The sequence below is a fragment of the Cryptomeria japonica genome, chromosome 6 (assembly GCF_030272615.1).
Source record: "Cryptomeria japonica chromosome 6, Sugi_1.0, whole genome shotgun sequence".
In the NCBI taxonomy this organism is placed as follows: domain Eukaryota; kingdom Viridiplantae; phylum Streptophyta; class Pinopsida; order Cupressales; family Cupressaceae; genus Cryptomeria; species Cryptomeria japonica.
The window spans coordinates 370,861,506-370,875,416 of record NC_081410.1 but is presented as its reverse complement, the minus strand read 5'-3'; the positions used below and the strand labels follow the sequence as shown (position 1 = coordinate 370,875,416).

The following is a 13,911-nucleotide window of genomic DNA, read 5'->3' as shown; positions in this document are numbered from 1 at the left end:
GTCAGACAGAAAATATGTGGTTAGAAATTGGTGTAAAAAAATTCAAAAAAAGGACATCATATGCCTGCAAGAAATCAAGGTAATTGGATTTCATGCTTCTAATATTATGATTTTTTTGTGGGATCAAGCTACATGCCTTGTGTCTAATCACGAAAGAGGTAAGGGGAGAATTGCAATACTCATAGGGCCAAACTGGGCAGACAAGATTGAATCTGTGGGAGAGTCCCCTTGTCACAGAGCATATTGGGCTATTTTGAAACACAAGGACAAACTTATTGGCATTTGTAATATTTATGCTGCTAATGATTACCGAGAAAGGGCTGCTTTGTGGGACTGGTTAGCCACATCCCTACCTAAGGTGCATTGAATATTTGTTGGGGATTTTAACATGGTAGAATTTGCAGAAGACAAATGTGGTGGTATCAAACACTCTTGGAAAGGTAATGAACAATACTTTTGGGCCAAGTGTAAAAGAAGACTCAAATTGATGGACCCTATTGAGAGGAAGAAGGGTACTTATCCAGGGATTTGGTACAAATGGTGTAATAACCAATCAGGCAAGCAGAGAATCTATTGTAGACTCGATAGGTTCTATGCCAATCCATCCCTGTTCAACTTTCATTCACTTGGTGGACGCTCTCCTATTGATGTTTCCCCTGCCTCTATATCAGATCACTCCCCTATCATGGCATCTATTCTTGTTGATGAAGAGTTTGTTTCTGAATCCAGACCCAAAGGCAAAAATGCCTTTAAACTAAATGTGTCTCTGCTTAAAGATGAGGACTCTAATGAGGCTATTAAGATGGTCACTTGTAAAAATTATGTAATAAAGGAGTAGATTACAGGAGCCAATGGGACTCTCTTGTATCGGTATGGCAAAAAGTCTTTCAGGTGGTAGGAGTGAAAAAGGCTAAAGAACGAATTCAGAAAGAATCTCAGTTACAAATAAAACTTAATGATCTAGAGAAGATGGTTCAGTCTGACAGGAATGATCCAAAACTGGAAGAGGATCTATGGATTACTAAATCAGAACTTAGAAAACTACATTTTTACAAGTCCCAAGGGCAGAAAATTAGGGCAAAGATGAATTGGTTGAAAGAGGGAAACAAGGGGTCAAAATATTTTTTTAACCTCATTAGGGCCAAACAAAAGAGAGAATTGATTGAAGAAATAAAGATTGAGGGAGGTAATACTAAAAACTTGGAGGATATCAAAGATGCTTTTGTTAATTTCTACCAAAAATTGTTCTCTTCTGAGCTTGATAGTAGGTAAAAGGAAACTTTGAAGAAATGACTGAATATGATCCCCAAGAAAGTATCCAAAGAAGAGGCTAAGGTGTTGCAGCAAAACATCAATATTGTGGAAATTGAAGAAGCAATAAATGCATTACCAAATGGGAAATCCCCTGGTCTAGATAGACTCCCGACAGAATTCTACAAACAAAACATCGAGTGGATCAGCATGGAGCTTTTGGAATTGTATGAAGAGGTATTTGAACAGGGCTCTCTAGGGGAGAACATTAATAGAGAGGCAATTAAGCTATTACCTAAATCTAGTTATAAAACTCTGCTTACCAATTGGAGACCAATTACACTCCTTAATCTATCCTATAAAATCATTGCAAAGGTCCTTGCTAGAAGAATCTTTGGCCTCCTGAATCATATCATTTCAATTACTCGGACTGGGTTTATTAAAGGAAGATATATTCTTAAAATTTGATTACTAGTTGGGAGGCCTTACACTGGGCCAAGTATGATGGTCAGAATGTTGCAATGATCCTGTTAGATTTTGAAAAAGCCTATGACAGGATCGAATAGCCTTTTGTGTTAGGTATGCTTGAAGCCTTTGGGTTCCCCTCTTACTTCTGCAAGTGGATTGCCATATTGTTTAAAGACACCTCAATTGTCATTGATGTAAACGATGAACTATCTGACCCAATTCCCCTTAAGAGATCAATCAGACAAGGATGTCCTATTGCTCCGGCATTGTTTGTGATTGCTGCAGATGCATTGTTTTACATATTGAGATCTTCTGAATTGGGGCCTCACATAACAGGGATTACTCTACCTAACAAGGAGGAATTGATTAATGCACATTTTGCTGATGATACTGCTTTATTTTTTAAACTTTCCATTGAGAATTTTGACAATATGTTGAACAGAATTCAGTTCTTTTGTATGGCTTCTGGTGCCAAGGTGGCCCCCCACAAATCTACAGTTCTTGGTTGGTCTGATATGGCCACTCAGTGGATATCCAATCAGGGTTGGGTATGGTCAGGTCCTACCACTATTGTTAGGTATTTAGGGATCCCTTTTGCTGTCGAACCATCCCTTAAAGAAATGTGGAATTGGGTTTATAACAATGTAGAGAAGAAACATCAGAAATGGCAGACTCATATGTTATCACTTGCGGGTAGAGTTCAAGTGGTACAGAAGGTATTGGCCTCCCATACCATCTATTATTCTTCCTAATAAATAATTTTGATCTTTATCTACAATCAAAAGACACTATGTAAAATGGAAATGGTGCTGTCTACCCAGGAAACTTGGGGGATTGGGAATCAGAGACTTAAAGATGCAAGGTGTGGCCTTGGCATCAAAATGGATCATTAAGGCTTTCAAGGGCAATGAGCCTTGGAAGATTCTTATGAGAAATAACATCCTTGGATCCTCTATCAAAAAAGGCAAACAGTAGAGGGACATTTCATTCTATGACACTGTATTGGGGGAATTTGACATCAAAGTGTTTGGGTCAAGCATTTTTGCCTCACTATGGAAAGCATGGACCCATGTGACGAGACTATTATGCTCCAGAGGTGCTGTAGGAGGACCTTATACATTCTCAGTTCTTGACAGATCAATCTGGTGTGGGGTTACTTTGAATGACAAACCATTTGCCTTAAAGCAAAGTTGTTTTGCTAAACTTTGGAATGCTAGGGGTATATCCTCTGTCAGTGATGTTCTGATTGACAACAGACTGGCGACATGGGAGGAACTTCAAATGTCGTATGGTATACCTATATCACAGAAAAAACATACACCTTGATTGGCAAAGCAGTTGGTAATTTCTTCCCTGGTAAAATGTATAACAGCGATTCCTTTGTGAATCAACTAAGATGGCTGGATGGTACATTGTTTATGGATGCCTCTACAAAGCTTATTTATAATATGTTTAAGGAAAACTCTTCCATTATTGAGTGGATCAACCAGTGTTGGGATTTATCTTGGCCGGATACCAAATGGCACTTTATTCTTGACTACCTCTAGCATCAACACCTTGAACCTAAAATTGCATGCTTTAGATGGTTACTTCTGCTTGAAAAGATTGTTGTTGGCCCTGTTTTGTCTGATGTTGGTATTTCTCCTCTAAATTGTGATCTTTGTAAGGTACCCGAGTCTGTTGAACATATCTTTTTTGAATGCAAGTTTGCCTCTGTGATCTGGTCATTGTTTCTTGGATCTCCTATCTCTTGGAATGCTCAGCCAGGTCTGTCATGGATTGAATGAAATCTTAGCTGGATTTGTTGATTATTTTGATGCCAAAATGAATAAATTCTAGTTTGTGTTTACAGCTGAGGTCTTGTGGTTTCTTTGGAAACAGAGAGATGAGGAAGTTTTTCGAGGCAAGAAAAGAGAATTTACTGGGTTTAAATTTAAACTCACACACTATACCATTATGTCACAGGTTTCAGCAGTTCTTGAAATTCCCAAGAGTAGGTTCATGATCCTGGTGCGTGAAGGAGCTTTAATCATCTACAAATCATACATTAGATCAGCACATTACTTCAATACATATAAGGAAATGCTTGATCAGAAAGAACTGGATATCCTCAATCAGTTTATTAAAGATAAAGGCATTGATATGGAAAAGGAACGGGCTACAAGCAGGGAGGCTATGACACCAGTTGCTCCAAGCTGGGAAATGGCAACGAATGTACCTCCTGCTGTTGATCCTCCATTTGGGGCTTTTGATATGGAACAGGCTGAATGCAGTAATAACATAGTCGGGTCATGGGACTAGTGATGACCGGTCTGAGAAGGTTTTAATGTTCAGTCTTTTTGTGTTCTACAATCTCTTTTGTAATGTAAAGGCTATGTAAAAATGCCATTATATGCCAATGGCACTGGTAGCTGATTAGGATCTGTACTTTTCGTTTTTTGCTTCTCAGACTCAATCAGCAGAGTGACATTGATTCTTATATGTTAAGATCATCTTTTTAAACTATCTTAATGAGTGACATTGATTCTTATATGTTAAGATCATCTTTTTAAACTATCTTAATAGAAAAAAATATATATTATTATTTTTATATTTCCATTAAACTCTTTACAAAAGTCAATAAAACTTTTAGTACAAATTATTATTATTATATTTTTATTTTATTTTTATTGTTTTAATGGTAAGAGCTATCATTAAAGGGGATAGCACCCTTATATTAACTTCCAAAAAGTATTACAAGATTGGCTTCTAGGCCTGATATCTTCATCCCTCTCCTAATCTAACCACCCCGAAATACAAGTCTGATCCTACTGGCATTATCAATCTACTTCCCATCCTGATTACCTACCTATCGAATCCCTTACATTCTTGAAACATTTGCTGAAAAAGTATGCCCAAAAGTAGGGACCTTCTCATGGCCAAAGACAGAAATGTTATCATCATTATGCACCTCCATAGAGGGCTTGCATAATAACCCCGGCGTACTCACCCACACTGATCACTGTCTCTGTAGCTCCAGTTGAGAACCACCACGTCTCTATGTTTGTCACCCTACGGAAGGGAGCCATATTCCCATTCTGTACTGCACATCTAAAAACCTCCCAAGCATTCTCCCCGAACGTCCTCATCAGCTCTCTCAGTTCTTCCATCTCCAGCCTCCTGGCCTCGGTCCTCTTTCGCTCACTGTCATCCAACGCCTCGCTCCCTTCACCCTCACTCTCCTCCTCTTCGTCCTCAGACTCAATGGGTAGGAACATGTTCGGCTGGAAATATGTTTTTAGGATGCTAAACCACTCATTCTCTGGCAGATTTAAAATGGTATCGGCAATGCAGTTCCCATTGACAGGTTTAGCAAAGCCGCACAACAGCTCCACAGCCCTTTCCCTATTCTCAATGACATCCACTAAAGGCATTAGGACTGCTTCATAGACTGTGGAATCGCACCAATGCCGCTCAAAATTAAGAGTTATCCCTACCAGTCCTTTGATCGCCTCATAGACATACTCTTCTGTAATAAACAAAGAGCGAATTTGAGCATCAAGAGTTTCCTCACAGTTCATGCAGCCAATTCTACCAAAGTATGCCATTAGAAGAAAGTCTTCTCCTTCCCAATATTTTGCTCCACACTCAAATTTCTTGAGGCCGAGCCAAGGGAGGTGAGTCTATTATAGATTCTGAGTTTTCTAGTAGTTTCCAAATGAATCCCACTTGCTAAAAAGATCAAGATCGTGCAGACCGCACCATATTGTCCTACAAATGCTTTGTTGACCAGATGTTACTTGCTCCGCCGTCACTGCTGCTTTGAATGCACAGTTCCTCTACCACCGCATCCTGGTGCTGCAGGTACAGTCACAGACCTAGACCCAGGAGACATTACCCGATCCCGACTCTGTTCCTTTCCATTAAATCCATTCTGTTCAGCTCCTTAATCTCCGAGCTTATCGATTCAGGGTCAACTGTCACATCAACCTTATCTGACATGACACCCAGATTGGCAAGAAGATCTGCCAATCGATTACCTTCCCTATAGATGTGAGATATCTCATAGGGCTTGATTGAATGCAGCAGATTGTGTATCCGAGGTAGCCATCTGGCCAATTGCCAATTTGTGAACCTGGAGTTAATAATTCCATTTATGATAATTTGAGAATCTCCTTCAATCTGCACATTAGTTAAGCCTTTCTTTTTGCAAAGAAGCAGCCCAGCCACGAGGACTCTAATTTCTGCGTCATTATTTGTTGTATGTCCAATCTGCCCATAAGTGCCTGCCACAATATTCCCTACCTCATCTCGTATGACTGCCCCAGAACCAGCCTGTCCAGGATTGCCTCTACAGGCCCCGTCAAAATTCAGTTTTACCCAGTTGCAGTGAGGCTTAGTCCATCGAGCCTGTTTCCTATCTATTTTCTTATTACATTCTTAAAAGACTAAATCTTTTCCATTTCCAGATCCCAATCATTGAGTCTGAGCTTTCTGACATTTTTAGACTTACCACTAAGAGCTTCCTTAATGTCAGCCTTAAGATTGCTAATTACCACCGCTATTGGATTAGATATCTCTTTGAATATACGCTTATTCCTTTCTTTCCAAATCTGCCAGACAATCATTGCTGGGCCTACCAGCCACAATGCACCCCATTTAGATTGGCTATAAATTGGCCATGAAACTAGAAAATCCTTCAGTGTCATATTCCTCACTGTGCAAAGGTTCATCATACCTAGAAACCAATCCCAACACCCTTGAGCGAACTTGCAATTGAAAAGTAAATGATCCACCGTTTCTTCGTCAGTGTTGCATAGCGTGCACCAACTTGGTCCTTGAATACCAATTGTCTTGAGTCTATCCCCAGTAAGAATTTGGCCGTTCAGGGCGATCCATAGGAACGCCCCTGCTTTAGGGAGCACCCATTTATTCCAACATAACTTGCCAGGCCAGTTTGGATTGACCACTCTATGTCTCTGTACTTCGTATCCCAAGTTAACACTGTATTCCCCTGGCTTGGCAGCACACCAAAATAAACAATCCTCCTCATTCGTGGCTAAGACTGCTCTGTTATTTAGTATTTCCTCCAACCTCTTACACAACTCAAGGTTGCCTATTGATATCCTTTTCCATGTCCTAATGCCATGACAGTCGACCTCTTCAAAATAATTAGCCACCTGCCAGCCTAAGGCTGATTCAATGGAATTAATCCAATCCAGATCTTCGAAGCTTTCGGTCAGTGGCGGTTCACCCTCCCATGAATCCCGCCAGAACTTAGCCCTACACCCATTGCCTACCTTCCAGGAAATGTGATTTGTGATAATGTCTCGGCTTCTCCATAGAAAGTTCCACGTGGGAGATCCCATTTCCAAATCAACCATTGTGAAAATTCGATCTGGCGCATCAGAGTCCAGATATTTCTTCTGGAAAATTCTGCACCATAACTTCTCCGGATTTCTATACATTTTCCATGACAACTTTGCACCAAGAGCCGTATTTTGGAGATTCATTTTTCTTAACCCTGCACCCCCATCCTCTTTCAGCAAACACATGGTATCCCAGTTGATCAGTGGTATCCTTCTATGATCCTTGGCCCCTTCCCAAGCAAATTTCTTTAAAAGTCCATCTAATTTGGCTCCAACTTGATTCGACACGTGGAAACATTGCATGCTGTAAATCGGAACTGCTGCTAACACAGACCTTATCATTAGAAGTCGACCAGCCTAAGTGAGCCACCTATTCTTCCATTGCTCCGATTTCATTTTGCATGAATTTAATACATCATCCCATATTTGATTTTGCCTACTACCCTTATCAATTTTGATCCCCAGGTATTTAAGAGGCAACTCGGCACTACTGAAACCCAGGACCTGAGCGATGCGATTCTGATTCCCTCTATTTGTATTAAAGAAGAAAATGTGTGACTTATCCTTATTCATTTCTTGACCCGAAAGTTGAGAGTATTCTTCTAATACTTCCCTCACTCCTTTGGCTTCCTTCACCGTAGCTTCTCCAAACAAGATCGTGTCATCCGCGAACTGCGAGTGTGTGATGGGCTCCATAGCTCTATGGACCCGAATGCCATTCCACTGCCTTGCTGCTCTCTTCGAATTAATCAATTTCCCAAGCACCTCCGCCATTAGGACAAAAAGAGTAGGGGATAGGGGGTCTCCCTGCCTCAACCCATTAGTTGCTTTAAAAAAGCCACACACCGCCCCGTTCACCAGTAAGGAGAAATTGACTGTGGATATGCAGAAGGAAATACAGTCTATCCACTCCTTTGGGAAGCCATAACAAATTAATACTTTGACCAAGAATTGCCATACCACCTTGTCGTATGCATTTGCAACATCAAGCTTTATGACCATGCCTTTTAACTTTTCCTTGTGTATAGAATGCATTACTTCAGACACAAGAATGATGTTGTCTGCTAGCTCCCTTCCAGGGGTAAACCCATTTTGGTTTTCCGAGATGAGGTGAGGTAGGATTTTCTTTAGTCTGATAGCCATAGCCTTCGATATTATTTTATATATGGTATTGCATAGCGATATGGGTCTAAAATCATTCATTGTATTGCAATCCTGTTTTTTGGGAATTAATGCTATAAGTGTGTTATTCATTTCTTTAACAAACTTACCTTTTTTCCTGAATTCTTCTACAACCATCCAGATGTCGTGGCCCATAAAATCCCAGCATTTTTGATAGAAGTCGGCAGTCATTCCATCTGGGCCCGGGGTCTTATGGCGGTGCAGTTCAAATGTAGCTATTTTAATTTCGTCCAAAGAGTATGGTTTGCACAACATTGCAGCCTCATCCTCAGATACCATCCTATGTAGAATTTCCGATAATCTGTTGTCTGATGCGCTCCAAGACTAATTGCTACTCCCCAAAACTTTTTCGAAGTGCTCTAGTGCAGCTTGCTCAATACCAGCCTCAGTATTTCTCAGCATCCCATTGTCATCCAGGACCGATATTATTTTGTTCTTGTTTCTTCTGCCTTTAGCATAAGCATGGAAAAATTTTGTGTTTCAATCCCCTTCTGCAATCCATAGTGCCCTTGATTTGTCCCTCCAATATAGCTCTTCTCTACTTAATAATTCCGCATATTGTATCTTAAGTGATTTTTCTTTCATGTAATCTTCTCGGTCCATACCTACCGACATAACGCTGTTATTAATCTCTACCAGTTCTTCTTCCAATCTTATTTTTTCTGTGAAGATATTTTTGAATGTCAATTTATTCCATTGTTTGATTTTGTTTTTAATTTATTGGATTCTTTTGACAAACTGGTAACTAGGAGATCCCATGTAGGAATTGCTCTCCTACCACCATACCTTTAATGAATCCAGAAAAAAGGAATCTCTCCACCACATGCTCTGAAATTTAAAGTAATTCCTGTTCTTGGGCGTTTCGTGGTTGATAGACAGTATAACCGATAAGTGATCCGAGCTCGCTTGTGGGATAATGTTAGTGTCCATGGAGAAGCTGCCATTGGTCCACCATTCACCTACAAAGAAACGATCTAATCTTTCGGAAATATTAGAAAAGTTGAGTCTTCTGTTGGTCCATGTAAACTTACCATTTTTAGGAACCACATCCATTACTTGACATTTCGAAATGAATTCTCTGAAATCCTCCATTACTCTTGTGCTCTTTCTGAGACCACCAGCCTTCTCATCTATATCGAGAATTGCATTGAAGTCCCCTGCCAGGATAACTTTCTGTTTTTCCATAAATTGTAATTGATCATAAATCTTTGTCCATACCCTCAGCTTATCGTCTGTTTTAATTGGCCCATAAATGTTGACAAGAGGGAAGTATATGCCCTCTATTTTATGTTTGATGTTACAGACCATCCAGAATTCATTGGATGCAATTGGATTTACCTCAAAGATTTCTGAGTTCCATAGCATTCCAAGCCCCCCTGTTGTACCTATGGCGTCTTGGAACAATCCTTCCCATTTTGAGCAATACTTAATGAATTCCTGTACCTTATCACCGCACAATTTTGTTTCCTGAAATAAGATCATGTCCGTCTCAAGCTTGATCAACGCTCTTTTGATCAAGCGTCTTTTGTCAGGGGTCGAAAGTCCCCTAACATTCCATGAGGCGATTTTCATCTCTTCCCAAGGGAGGGGCTACCTCCCTTGGAGCTCTTTATGAAGTCTCGAACACTGACTATCCCTTTTTCATTAGCTTTTTCCTCCCTAATTTGCCGATTGCTTTTCCTGCCTTTACCTCCTTTAGCTCGGCCTAGGAGAGCATTAGCGGATTGGCTAATGCATCTGGGATCTAAAATGTCAATTGTATCTCCGTCATCTTCTGGCTCTGAGTTGTTAGTGTCGGATTCTATGTTGCAATCATCATTTTCATTCGCAGCTGGAATTTCTACAGGGTGAGTCATACCTGGGTTTGTGGTGTCTTCCCGCTCTTGGTTGTCTAATTCAGAGTCCTGCAGACAAGGCTGAGGGATAGGCTCTGTGTGGATGTAATCCGACAAGGCTGAGGGATAGGCTCTGTGTGGATGTAATCCTTGGATTGTGTCATCATATCCTCCTAAGTCATCTGAGGCCTGGCATTCATTTTCTCCAGCCAAACCGTTTTTTCATCCTTCTATATTTTGTTCTTTGCCCTTCGCACATATATTCTGCATTTCTTGGTTGGATGTGATCTGCTTCCACACCTTTGACACTCCTTCAAATCTTTCTCAATTTCTATATTCTGCTTCCAAATCCCGTTCGTCGTGATTAAATCTAAACAAGAGGGAATCTGTTTAACGGCTGCAATTCTCATCCTCGCATAAACATAAGAATCATTTTCAATAATGCCTTCATCTAATTCCAATAAGGTGCCCATTGATCGGCCAATTATTTCAAGACACGGATCCCCCCAATACTCAATTGGTAGATTGAACAATCTAATCCATACCGGTGATTCATAGATCGCCAAATTTAATGGATTAAAGTTGGGTGTCCAGGGTTGAATGTATAGTGGAAACTTTTCAAAATACCAGTTTTTCGCATTTAGGGCTTTGTCTCTTTCTTCTTTATCTGCAAAAATTATGACAAAGAAGCCTTTTGGGAGGTATTTTACCACTACCTGGCTACCCCAATTCTTCTCAACCCAGGGCATGATGCTTTTCCTTGGCTGTTTGGGGCCAATAATTCAGGCAATAAACGCTAGGTCTTCCCAAATACCCTTCTCCTCCATCACTTCATCCGTTAAATTAATTGATATCGGATTGTCAATGCTACTTTCTTCGGTAAATCTTGGTTGTGGTTCAACCACCTCGATGAATGCCGCCTGTTCATAATTCCTGTGAATCGATCCGTTATTGTTCCAATCCCCCTCCAGTACTCGCCATTTTGACCGAATAACCGTTGGCTGTTTCTTTGTTTGATCGCCATTGAGGTCTTCTGCCTTCCCTGAATGCGCATCCTGCTGCTTTCCACCATCCTGTGTTTGGCTATTATGAAGAACCCTTTGTGTGTTTTTCACTGCTATCTGCGCTCCGTACTCCTTTTGCTCCTCGCACAACCTCTGTACCTCGCAATCCCTCTATGCTTCGCTCGCCATTTTTTTTAATACAAAGACCTTAGTTCTCTTCTCTTTGCTTGCGCATATTATATTTTTATTTTATATTCCTTCTTATCCCTTCCTCCTAATACTAAAGCAATATATTGGATTACATTTTGGTTATTTAAAAAACCACAATATATATAAACATGATAAGGTATTGCATCGAGACAAATCCCCCAAATATCCACGCTGGTAAGAACTCGATTCTCATATCTGGCCAAAATCCACTTGGAAATGTCCATAAACCTTCTAAAACCTCCATGCCCTTCCCTGAAACACTAAAAACGGTAGTTACTAGGTAACAAAATAAATACACAGTACTTTTTGATAACATATCATTAAACACATTCCTTTAACACTTGGCCTTTGAAATGTCATACTCTCATCTTTCATTATTTAATGTGGTATGCTTTTCAACTGTTAAATTATTTTAAATTTCTATAACTCACTTTTTCACATGAACATATTCATGGTACACCGCTGTCGATGTAATTAAAAATAGGGAAACTAAATTCTCTTCACTGCGAAAGGGCCGAAAAAAGTTCAAGTGAATATATGAAGAGAGTGTGTACATATTAATTCCAGATTTAGCTCACAACCCTGTTGAGTTTAAAGAGCAGATAAAATAATATCAAACAACAAAACTAAAAAATAAAACAATTAGAAATAGACATAACACAGCGAATTGCATGGTTCAACATTAAAGGCTACATCCACGGGAAACCAGGGCAATATCTTTATTCATTGTTACTCAGATACATAATACATAAACTGCTCATCCTTTTATACAAATGTTTAACTCTTCAAATATAAAGAGATAGGGCGAAGAGAAAAGGAATGGTTAGATGACCATTGGAGTTCACATTCTCAACAATCTCCCACTTTAAGTCAACCCAAACAGCCACAAACAGTGATATCGCTTGCATTTCCACTCTTATTGTTACATTTTAATAAAGCCCAGAGAAGCTTTGCAAGACTTAAGTGTCTCCAAATTCTGTTCAAGAACACTTTGGATGAGTCTTCTTCAAGCCAAGTCAAAATCAATAAAACCTAGTAGTTGTTCAGCATTATGAATCACAACAGTACCCTTCGTTTTTGTAGCTGATGTATCCACACTTCTACCAAACACTGCAATCTTGACTCTCACCACATGCTTGATGGTTCCAATAGCATCACTTTCCAGTAAAATGCCCAGAACTAGACTGCAGTCATGCAGTCTCCCTTCAATATATTTAGCAACTCGAATATTTTCCATATTGGAACTCACTGGATTCTTGGGGCAAGCCTGAATACAGGCATCTGCAACTAAACTTTTATTGCCTCAAACTTTGACATACTTATCCTTATCATTCATGATTACAAACACCGTCACTGTCACATCAGTTGTCCTCATGACGAATTGAGGCCTATATCCTGTAAAGAAAGAAGAATGTCTGCCCCCCTCCTCCTTTAGCACATACCCAATTGTATTGAACTTGTAATGCAGTGTTATGGTCCCAGGCTTTGCCAACCCAACCCCCTCTCTATATCACCCATCTAGATACCTTTGATCAGCATCCCCACATTGTCACCAGCCAGTGCCTCCTGCAGGGCTTTATGGTGCATTTCCACAGACTTGCCTTCAGTTGCCAGTCCAATTGATCCAAAGGTGACCACCGTACCAAGCTTAAGAACACTAGTTTCAACTCGTCCTACCAGCACAGTTTCAATACCACCAATCTTGTACACATCCTAAAGGGGCAATCGCAGGGGTTTATCTGAGGGCCTCTTGTGTTCATTCACCTCGTCTAGTGCTTCCAACAAGGTGGGTCCTTTGTACCAGTCCAGGTTAGAATAGTGCTCAATCATGTTATCTGCCACAAAAACAAAGATGGGCATGAAGGAGATTTTCTTAGGGTTGTAACCAACCTTCTTCACATATGAAGAAACTTCCTTGACAATTTCATCATATCAGACCTTAGAATACTTGAGGGTGGTGGCATCCATCTTGTTACAACAGCAAATCATCTACTTCACACTAAGAGTGAAGGCCAAAAGGGTGTGCTCTCCGTTTTGCCCATCCTTGGAAATACCAACCTCAAAACCTCCAGTTGTGAAGTCAATGATCAGAACAGCACAATCGGTCGATCATGTACAAATAATCCTGTTCTTAATGAAATCTCTATGCTCGGGAGCATCGATAACAGTGCAATACTATCTTGTAGTCTCAAACTTCCAGAGAACAATATCGACAGTAATACCACAACCCTTCTCCACCTTAAGCTTTTCAAGAACCTAGGCATACTTGAATGCACTCTTGTTCATCTCAACCGCTTCTTTCTCAAAAGGTCTAATCACACGCTTGTCAATACCCCCAAGCTTGTAGACAAGATGATGGATGAGCTTAAGAGTGATGAATTTTTTTATTCGTCCCCATTAAAGGAGGCAAAGACAGGAAAATATCAAAGAGTAGCAACACATCGAATTTGCTCAGTGCTAGCCCACTCTTCACATTCCTTGTTCTAAGCGATAACTTGCCCTAAGTTGCCTTGCTTGGTCTTTTTTGCACAACATATTTGACGAAAGAATTTCCAATCCCTCTAAAGCTTGGCCAGAACTTTGGAAGCCTCCATAGACAATTTGTACATCAAA

The 13,911-nt window shown here is 40.2% G+C and overlaps 1 protein-coding gene and 1 pseudogene across 1 annotated transcript in view; both read right to left on the bottom strand.

Annotated features, from left to right (window-relative positions):
• Positions 1–13,911, bottom strand: part of LOC131072223 (uncharacterized) — an 86,590-nt gene that overhangs the window by 41,168 nt on the left and 31,511 nt on the right. The gene's annotated exons all lie outside the window — the stretch shown is intronic.
• On the bottom strand, positions 12,468–13,262 carry LOC131072224 (elongation factor 1-alpha-like; annotated as a pseudogene).